Genomic DNA, 10661 nt, shown 5'->3' with positions numbered 1-10661 from the left:
ATGGCATCAGTCAAGGGTGGAAGCTTGGTAGAGTTCTTGGCACTGGAGCTGAAACGGCCAAGCATTATCTGTGCCTATGCATGTGATAACTCTTCCCCAGAACTCAGAAACTGTAGCTTTTAAATAGTGTTGGAAATATATAAGATGCTTTCTGATCCTCTGCAGATTAAACTGGCTGAATTTTTGGTATCACATTCAATCTATTTTCTCCTGGGACCTCTAAATGTTCTCATGGATATTAATGGTCCTGAGTGGGTCTACAAGGCTGATTTATTTATTTATTTTTTAATCATGAGTGAGGAAGTGTTTCTTTTCTATTTTATGAGTGTTTTATTTTTGTTTGTTTATTTGTTTGTTTTATTATGACTAAGGAATAGAATCTTTTTTTTTGACAGGAAGCAGTTACAGACTTCTGAAAACAGGATTTCCTCATTTTCTACAGTGGTTTTCCACATAACTGCTGCAAAGGTCTCAAACTTGTGAAGTGCATATTGTGTGCATTATGTGTTCAGGATATAGTCTGCATCAAAATTGCACTGATGCTTTCCCATCACCTACAGTAAGTGACTTCCCTGTTGTAGAGATCACTAGGACTACAGCCACAGTGCTCCAGTGCAACATCTCTCTGTGAGTCACAGCTTAATGGCATTACAAGGTCTGCAACAGCTGCTGCAGAGATATATCTGTGAGTCATCTGAAATCCTACTATGAATAAAGCTCTAATCCAGCATCATAGCTTGTTCTGCTGGCCAAATAAAAATGCTAAATATAAATAAATCAGTAACAGAATGCAAATAGAGTGGAAGGTTGGTAAGATTTTGGAGAAGTAAAAACACTCCATTACCCCAGAAAAGGAAAAATGAAGGGGAAATGAAAAAAACATCTTTCTCTAAGTATTGCTTTTCAATTTTTTTTGTTTATTTTTTTTTTTTCAGTTCTCTAGAGGTACCAACATCCATTTAGACACCATGAGACTAATCTCATGTTTAATTGAGAGAAAAGAAACAGAAAATGTAGATTATCAATTGAAATGACTTACTATTGCGTTAGATGTTTAGAGATTAAAAGCAGATTATTCTGATTTTGAAATACAATATTCATCATGGGTGAAGTTTAACTAGCCCATCTATTGCCAGCTGCAAAATTCCATCAGGTTCAGTAATGACAGCTTTCATTTTTACCAAGTTGCTTTGACACAGATATATCTGTGTATATATACAGATATAATGACTAACTTCCAATAATCCAAAAACATACTGCTTTTCTTTTTATATCTCAAACATTAGCCTGCTGAAAAGTAGGCTCTTCTCAGGGGAATACTTGCTGTGAGCTGAAGTCCATCAAGATCATTTTCACTATCACTTCATTTTCCCTGCAGTGCTCTGCAATGAACCAAATTCAGCGTTCGTGAACATAAAGATCAGAATTAATACATTGAATGAGGTTTGTGCAATGTTTCAATTTTAATAAGCTTTGTTGTTGCTTTAAAACCTGCTGAGATAGTAATCTGTTTATGTTTCAGCAACACTAGGCACGGCTGCAGTCTGCTTAGGACCCAGAAAACAAAGAGGTCTTGAAGAAAATGGAAGTCTTTGCAGAGCTGATTTTAGGGCAAACTGTACATTCTTTCCAGACAAATGCAAGAAAAACAGGAAGGAAAATGGGTTTCAGCTAAACTGAATGCTTTTCTAGGAAGGGAGAGATGGAAAAGTAAAGGCTTTCCACCTCCAGTACAGAACAGTATGCACTCCATTGACAGCGTCCCCTTTTTATTGACTTGTTTTCTTCATTAAACTGAAAGCAGACATTAATTTAGCTCCAGATAATTCCTCTCATTTCCTCTAGTGATTTCCAAAATTGTCGCTTTACCAGTAAAATATAGCTGATACTAATTTTTGGTAGCATTTATAAAATTCTTAGTTTAGAACAGATAAAAAGTACTACACATTTTCCATTCTTCTCTAGTAAAGGGCAAATATAAAAAGCTAACTAAAACAAGTGTTTAAAATAACAGTTTACAAAAATGAATATTATTTTAGACTCATGCTCAGCACTCATATATATTTATGGAGAACCATGCTGGCTGTGGAGTTCGGTTTACTCTAACGATTGGTAACATTTCATCATTACTCAATATGCAGTGATGAAACAGCAACAGCCTCATAAATCAAAGCAGTGACTCAGCATCCAGCACAGGATCCCTCCCTTACTTTCCTTTCCCAAATAAAATGTGGCAGTGAAAAAAATTGATTCCTTTCTCCCATAGAGGAGGAACAAGGAGGAAAAGAAACCTGTTAATGCTGCTGCAGGCTTGTTCCCCTTGTCTCAGTTCTCTGTCTGAGAGTGGCTGGTAGCTTTGCTTCCGTCACTTTTGCTCTGTCTTCCTCCTGACAGGAGCTCTGTGTTGCTATCGGGGAGAAAACTGTATCCCCTGCTGCAATCGGCATGTTGAGGTGTCAGATGCATTTGGGCACAGGCCACCCATGGACAGAAAAGTCTAAAAGGGGAAGCTGCAGAGTCATGCAAACGCACTGCATGGTACAAGTATATCAACTGTGTCAGTCAGTGCTAAGCACCACTGCTTCATGAAATGTTTGCTTGCACAGAGGCTGACACAGTGGCTCCAAAAGCTGGAGCCCTTTTTTCATGCGTGAAGAGTCAAGATAAAACCAAGAAGACATACACAGTAATTGGATTCTTGCTGAATGAATGACAGTATTTTCTTCACTTGGCTTTGTGATTAAATAATTCTGGGGATGGTGATGTTGTCAATGAAAAGCACCTATTATAAACCTCATTTGACAGGTAATAAAATTCATATTAGCGGTTGAAGTCCCTGCCTTTGTTCACATAGTTGAGAATAAAGGAAGTGGTCATAAGTTTATCCTCACAATCTCTGATCCAAACAGTGATTTTAGTATGCTTTTTATTCTGTAAAATGAGAATTAGGTTTTAATTCTGTGCAGGAAAACCTCAGTTTCTATGGATGACAAATGACTGATTGTAATACCACACCAATTCTGAAAAAAAATCTAAAATGCAAGGTGAAAAAAAAAAAACAACTTTGCAGGACACAATCATCTCATTATAATACATAATAATGGGACAGAAAGAAAACAAAAATCATGAGTGGTCATTTATGAAACTAAAGTAGGACATTCATACATAGCATAACAGAGAATAGTGGGAACCCCATGAGATACTGGTAATCTCTTTTACAAGAATTAGTATAGGACACTCATTCATTCCCCATTCTGCAGCATTTATGAATTATTCACTTAATCCTGTCTGGGGAGATAAATGTTGTATGCTATAAGAGCTCATGCTATGGTATTTATTAATTTAGCTCAATATTTGACAGTCTTCAAGTTTGCTTTTCCAGAATGCCAAACATTATTGTTTTAGTTCCCATGTTTTGCTTCTTATCAGAGTTTACAAGAACCACCCCCATCTGTGTTTCTACTTGACAAGTTTTCTGAAATGAATCAATTAAAAATGTTCTATGTTGTAAAAATGTATTATAGACATTCTGTCTTAGATGTTAACAGTGTCTGTCAGTGACCAAGTAAGCACAGCTTATCTGGGCTCTTCTCATGCCTTTGAAGACTTTGATTGTGGATTAAACTTTACTTTTGGTCCAAGTCTTATGTTGATATTGGTGCAAAATTCAAACTGTTAGATGTCCGTGAACTTATATAAATCAATACATTTGATGGAATCAATACATTTGTCTGGAAAAGTATTGAACGAATCCTCATTATCCATTTTGGTGAAAAAAGTTTGGATGATTTTAAAGTGCTTGCAGGAGTACCATGCGATGCCTTCTGGCACAGATTGCTGCTACCCTTTGCTTTCCTCAGGCCTGCAGTCCTTGCAGCCCTGTGCTTCTGTAGGCTTTGGAAGAATGTGTCTTGCATTTTTTTTAAATGGCCCATGGATTTATAGATGATCCATTCCTGCTCATATTTCAGCATTGGTATATTGGTTCAAAACCAGTATTTACATGGTTAAAGTGAAAATGGCACTGCTCTGGTGAGTGCCTTCCTTAACTGAAATCATGACTTGATTACAATGGGAGCAAAAGGGATGCAATGAAGAACTTTCTTCTGTATCATACAGTGAAATGGGACATGACCCCTACCTGATGCAACTGTTAATTTTGCAACCCTTTATACCCACAGCAGAGAGAAAAGTGGCCAAAGAGCCACTTTGCTATGCTGGGAACTCCACCATTTCACTGCAGCCTTGCAATTGCACTGCCTGCCTGAAGCTGCAGTGGGATGAACAGACACCCTTGTCAGCACACTGACAAAACACTGGTGGTTTTCCTAGGCACTCGCTTTCTAGGAAAAAAAGCTGTCCTTTTCATCCCCCCTGCTCCTTCCTGAAATGTCTCTCATTCTCTGTGTGTGCTTAATCTGCTGTTGCACTTGTGCTGAAAGACCTGAGGTTTTGCTCAATCTGACATGAAGCCTGTCTCTGGGAAAACATGGCAAGCTGCCTGTCAGAAATAATTTCCTGGCAGCATCATGATGTGAATGCAACCAATTGTTCTGAAAATATATGGACATACATACTGGCTGATAATGCTGCTACAGATGTAACCACGTAAAAGTATTCAGCATCTAACCGATGATCCCCCTGAAAACAGGCTAGAATCAGCAAAACAATAGGATATATTCAAGAACCTGTTTCAGTGACAAGAGATGACTATTCCATTAATAGAAGATAAACACAGTTTCTCCACAGGCCTTGTGCATAGGCAAGGTTAGCTGCCACCCTAGTGAACATTGTTTGTGTACGAATACAGGCCCTGTCAGGCCTCCACATCCCTACTTCCAGGCTAAAATCTTTCTGAAAGCGTTGTCTGTCTCAGTATGATAAAAAGAGCAAATGCTGAACCCTCAAAAAACGTCTAAAATGGATTGTGTATATGTATATGTGTGCATGGGGAGGGACTAGAGATAGGCCTATATTTCTTGATGAAAACAGAGAAGGAAGAATTCAGGTGTTGATCATTAGTGGTAAAAGACAAAAGAAACGCAGCTTCAAATAAAATGTAGTTTATCAGAGGTACACCTTACAAACCATTTTCTGAATTGTACATGTATATAAAACTGCGGTACTAGAATTGTACATTATTATCTGTAAATTCTCATTTCTGTGGAGAAAAGAAGGGGAGTGATCAATGCTTTAATACAATGATAGTTTTCCCTTCATGTTTATGAGTAGGTCTTGAATTCTCCTCCTGGGTTTTACATTATTATAATTCCACTTGACCTGAATCTTCCTTGCGCATGTTGGTTTTATGACACCATTAAGTTCATTTGGCAATGGAGCTACAGAGTTATTTTCATCCTGATTACTTCTCTTGTATGTATTTGTTATTTTCACAGTGTGAAATAGAGACTGGAAAGAAAACAAAATTAAATCAGCCATAGAAGCCCTAATATTTGCCTAATATTTAACTTTGTTTAGCCTAGCAACTTTCCACGGTAAGATATTCTGGCGGTCAGCACTGGACCTGCTTGGAAAAGTCTGAGCTACCAGTTAGGTGACATATTAATAAAACTACCTTAAGAATGCAACAGTGCAAGAATACGTAAGATCAGGCTTCGTTTAGCTTAGGATTTAGGATTTTTTGGTCAAACTTTACTTTCTATAGAAGGACTGAAATATTCTTAGGCTTTTTCCCACTTGATTACTTTTCCCTACCAGAACACCAGCACTGTGCTGAATGTGTTTTCTGCACAACTGCATTGCTTCCGTTACCGCTCTTTGTCTTTCCCTTCCGTCCTTGAGGGATATTGAATGCACTCCCTGCATTAAACATTTTTAAGAGGAAGTTAATCATGCATTTTCCAACCTTGCCAAATTTTTATTTGTCCATGTTTTCTCTTTTTATCCATTGTTGTTGGTTGGTTAAGTTTAATTAACTCACCTTATGGAATAGTTCTCAAATTATTTCTGCTGGCAGGCATAATAATTCACCCAGATAAGCTTGCTGCTGTGAATTAGAAGAGCTTAAAGACATTTACTTCCCCTTTAATAGTAGAAGTTATTCTAGTTTCTTTCTTTGCCATTATAGGCCACATGTTCCAACACAATGAGAACTCTTGTATTCTGTTTATAGGAATAAATAAATAATATATCTATATATATCTATATATTTTTTTTTTTTTCCCCAACCCTTCACATTTGAATGACCTAGAACACTAGAAGAAAAGCTGGTCAAATATGTCAGAATTTTTGCTTGGACAGCTGATTCTATTTTATCTTATTTTCTATTTATTTATTTATTTTTTTTTTTTTTGGAGGGACACTTAAAGCTTTAAGTTTTAAAAATGCTGCATCTTTCTTTTCTCATTTCCTGTTGCTATTTTATATTGTAACTTTTCTTTCCTCCATTTTTTTTTTCTACTTTTCACGAGTTCTTTCTTGAGATATACTGTGATATATTACATAATATACCCTATACCAGATAAAGGAAAAAAAAAGGTAAGTGAAAAATGAAAGTCTCAGTCTAGAAATTCAAGAACTGAACTTCCAGGGTAGTGATTTTGCCTCATCTCCTGGCTTTTATGGTGCTTTTTTATGCCTTGAGAATCTAAGATAATGGGATAACATTTGAGCTTGTCTCCCAAACATAATGGCAGTAGCCATAACACTGAAATTCTGTTCTACTTCAAGCACTTTTTTTTATTTTTTATTTTTCTTTTAAGCTAACTGCTGAGTGACCTTCGTAAAGCAATATCATGAAAGGAGTGGGGATCTGGTTGCATCAAGATTGACTGCACAAGCTCTGCACTCACACTTCCAGTCTGAAACCCTTGCTGGTTCCATTCTCCTTGGAATCCATCCTGATTTCCCCCTCTTGCTCTGATCTTAGCATTTCAAAACCTTGTACATCTTTGAGAATCCAACATAAACAATTTTGGATAGAGACAATAAAAACTAAATTTGAAGTTTTCTCCTCCCCTCCAATTTTTAAAAATAAATTCTCTTTTCCTTTCCTGTACTTTTAAGTGTCTAGCAGATGATTATTTCACTGCCTTGAATTTTGAAAGGGAATAGCATATAATTTAAATTCTATTGTACATTGTTCTATCAAAAGATAGAACAATCTGCAGTTTAATTTGGCAATTGTCAGTATAAAATAAAAGAAGAAAAAATATTTTTAGACAGTATATATTTTTTTCTTTTAAATAATAGCTTATATGTCATGAAAGAAGAGTAATATTAGACTTACTCTTCTATTTTTGGCTGGCTAGTTTCTAAAAATATGGAAAACTCTCCTGACAATGTGATCAAGAATTACAGTTACATTTTAATGTCACCATTGAAAATATGCAGGGGTTTCTTCTGCGTGAGGAAACCTACCTTGTAGGTACTGGGTTGTGCTGCAAAAAACAGCTTCCATGGATAAATGGTAAGCATGTGTGAGAGCAGAAGATATTCTCAGTGTTGTTGAGGTCCAGAAGAGGAATAAAGTAGAAGCAAACTTGGATCACACAGGCTTCTCTGAGATTAGAAGAGAACACTTTCACTCGGCTGCTAACCAGGGCAGCTTCCTGCTAAGCCATTATAGAAGTGCCGAGACTTCTTCTTTCTTTATTTTGTTTGCTGGGGGAATGGTGGAATTTATCTTTGGTCTCCTAACTTTCCCCAGATTTTGTGTGTTGCATGCAGCACAGGACACACTGCCCCACTGCAGAGTTAATTTGAATGAATCTGTCTTCTCAGATTAAATCAGCAAAGGTGAAGATATCTACAAAGAATGTGGCTTTTGAGCCGTTGTATCCACCTTAGTGATTGAGTGGCTACTACAGATGTTGCAAGCTCTGGGGACCAGCCTGCACTGCAGTCTCTTTCTCTGTTGGGTCCTGCATAGGGAACAGGAGAAAAAACTTTAAATGTTTTGGCTGTACACTCATTCCTTCACTTCCTTTTAAGTCTTTTCTCTTCAGTATCTCACATTTGGCAACATGTTTGAGGATTATTACTATTGTTAATTTTCATCCAGAGTAATTTTAGTAGCTCTGGTTTTCTGATAAACAATATGGCATTACATCTTTTCAGGCAGAACAGAAAGTTGTACCTTTGTCTCCTTCTTCCAGAGTAAGTGACTCAGAGTTATGTTGGTAGGTACTCCTCCCTCACAGCCTCTTTCATTGTTCTAAGAAAAAGTAGCTGCCACCACTTTTTTTTTTTTTTTTTTTTTTTTTTTTTTTTGGTTTAGAAAGCCTTATCCTGGTGAATATTAGATATGCTATGAGACTAAATCTTTCTGTGACTCTGCCTTCTCAAGGGTCTTGGTAAGAGGATGTACAGTTTTGTGCTCGCTCACATTTAGGACAGATACAAACACAGAATTGCTGCGCTGTCAAAATCAAGTTGTGTCTGTATGCTTGCAGAAGTAGGACTGACAAGTGTCTCAGGATATCTGATGCCCTGTACTACAATCCCTGTTGTGTCTAGTATGTCCGAGGTGAGACTGCATCCAAGTGGAGGATCCGGATGAGACTTTAGGCTTCACTTCAGAAGTGTAGTTGGAAAACAGAGAGAAAGTTACATCTTTTTCCTGGGCAGTTAGGCTCTAGATTGGCTTAGTCGTTGGTTTATGACCTAGCCTGCAGTTTGGATGTCACAACTCTGTTGTAGGCCCATGTCAAAGCCCACTGAAAAGAAAAAGTCTTAACATTACATCTTTCTGTAAACACTTTCAGCTTAAAATAATTAGAACCCATTTTATTTATAGAATAGATATTATTAAGAAATAGGTTTACTGAATATTTTAGCTAAGGCTGAACATATCTTTTCTTAATACCTACTGACTGGAAGAACTGAAATTTCTATAACTCCAGATGGAAAGAAAGAAAATATTTTCAATTTCTCATGGTATTTCCATGGTTGTAGTGCAGAGCAGAATTTGTAATCAGATAATGCATTCCTTTCCTAGAGATTTGGTCCATTCTGAGATATTTAACTCACATATATCTACTTATGGGTAGAATGTTTATTTTGTTACAGACTATGCTGACCTACTCTCCTGTTCAATGTCTGCTCAATGGGCAGTGGCCACCACATTTCATCCTGATTTTGCAGTCGTTATGCATTCCAAACCCCTGTTATGTGAATTAGCTAAAAGCAAATTAGGATTATATGGGTTGGGGCCACAGTGACACCACCCCTACCTTCTGAGCCAGCACTAACTTCTATCACATTTGATTTAACAGTCAACTTTCAAGACAGTGGAGTAATCTGTGTAACTTGCTTCCAGTATAATCAATAAGCACAGTTGCCAGAAGTTCAGTTTTATGTATTGCTTTAACTTTCTACATTAGCTGTTTCATTTTAATCACACAGTTGTCCTTTCTTGGCATCACGCTCACACTTCCTCCTCCTCCCTTTCCCTGAAGAGAGCTATATTTAAGTATTAAATTAGCATTAAGTGAAGAATAATTTGAAATGTCTAGGAAATTAAATTTTAAGCACTGATCTAAGATGTTCTCTCTGTGTCAGGTATTAAATACTTTATCTGAAACAATTCTGTGCCATCTTGTGTCATGTGCCACCCTGGATTACTGGGTTGAATGTATGGTCATTAAAGACATGAAGCTGGGAGAGAGAATAGTACTTCTTAATGTTTGTTGTTGTTGTTGTTTTTTCTCTCTCTCTCTTTTTTTTTTTTTCTTTTTCTTTTTCTTCTGTCAGGTCCATGATCAACATGATATAGGAACTACAGCCTTCTCTTCAGAAGAACACAGGTTACTTTGGGTCTGTTGTCAGCCTTGTGTTATTGTCATTGTGTTATTGTTATTTTGTATATATCTCTTTTCTCATCCATAATCAATGTGGAACTTTAGGGCTAACATTGTTAGTTTTAATGTACTTACTTTCCTTGTTTCTCCTTCTGTTATTTACTGGGGAGGAGAATTTATACTTGCAACGTGACGGTGGTGGGTATGTTGTAGGAAGAAGGTCTGAGTCAGCCAAAGGGCAGTGAAAAGCGTTAACATTAAGCTGACCCAGATCTGAAGTATGGCATTTCCCACAACTTGTCAGAAAGATCTGAGCAAAAGAGTTGACATGTTTTCCTTCAGTTTAGACTACTTTTCTAGTCTAGCTGTTCAGGATAGCTATTTTTATGTATTTAGCAGCACAATGCCACAGCTAGGTCTTTACCAGAGGAAAACATAGAGCCTTGAACAGCAGGTGCTAAAAAGTTGTACCACTCAGTGAGATTCACTGACAAGGAACATGCCACCTGGCTAAGTTACCGTACAGTATGATCCACCTGTAGTTTGAGATTTTTTTTTTCAAGCTAAAGTTCACCTGGCTTCAAGTTAAAGGTCATTCAAGCTAAAGGTTGTCAAACAAAAATTTCAGGACTTTCAACATAGCTGTGTCCTGAGTGTGATCGTCTGATTAGTTTATAAGACAAAATAAAGCTTTTGCACCAGTTTTCTTCCATACCTCTACTGTGATCACACCGAGGCAAGTGGTGCTTTCAGGGGTCCACAGTGAGACCTGGATCTGAGCACTGTTGTAACTGCAGAGGGGGAAAAGTATAAATTTATATTAGATAGAAGTTGAAACCAGTGACAGAAGGTCATTGTTCTAGGTGATCCTGCCTGGCAGGGGATTTGGACTGGATGATC

The sequence above is a fragment of the Netta rufina genome (genome assembly GCF_964035555.1).
Source record: "Netta rufina genome assembly, chromosome: 4".
Taxonomy (NCBI): domain Eukaryota; kingdom Metazoa; phylum Chordata; class Aves; order Anseriformes; family Anatidae; genus Netta; species Netta rufina.
This window is presented reverse-complemented; position numbering follows the sequence as displayed.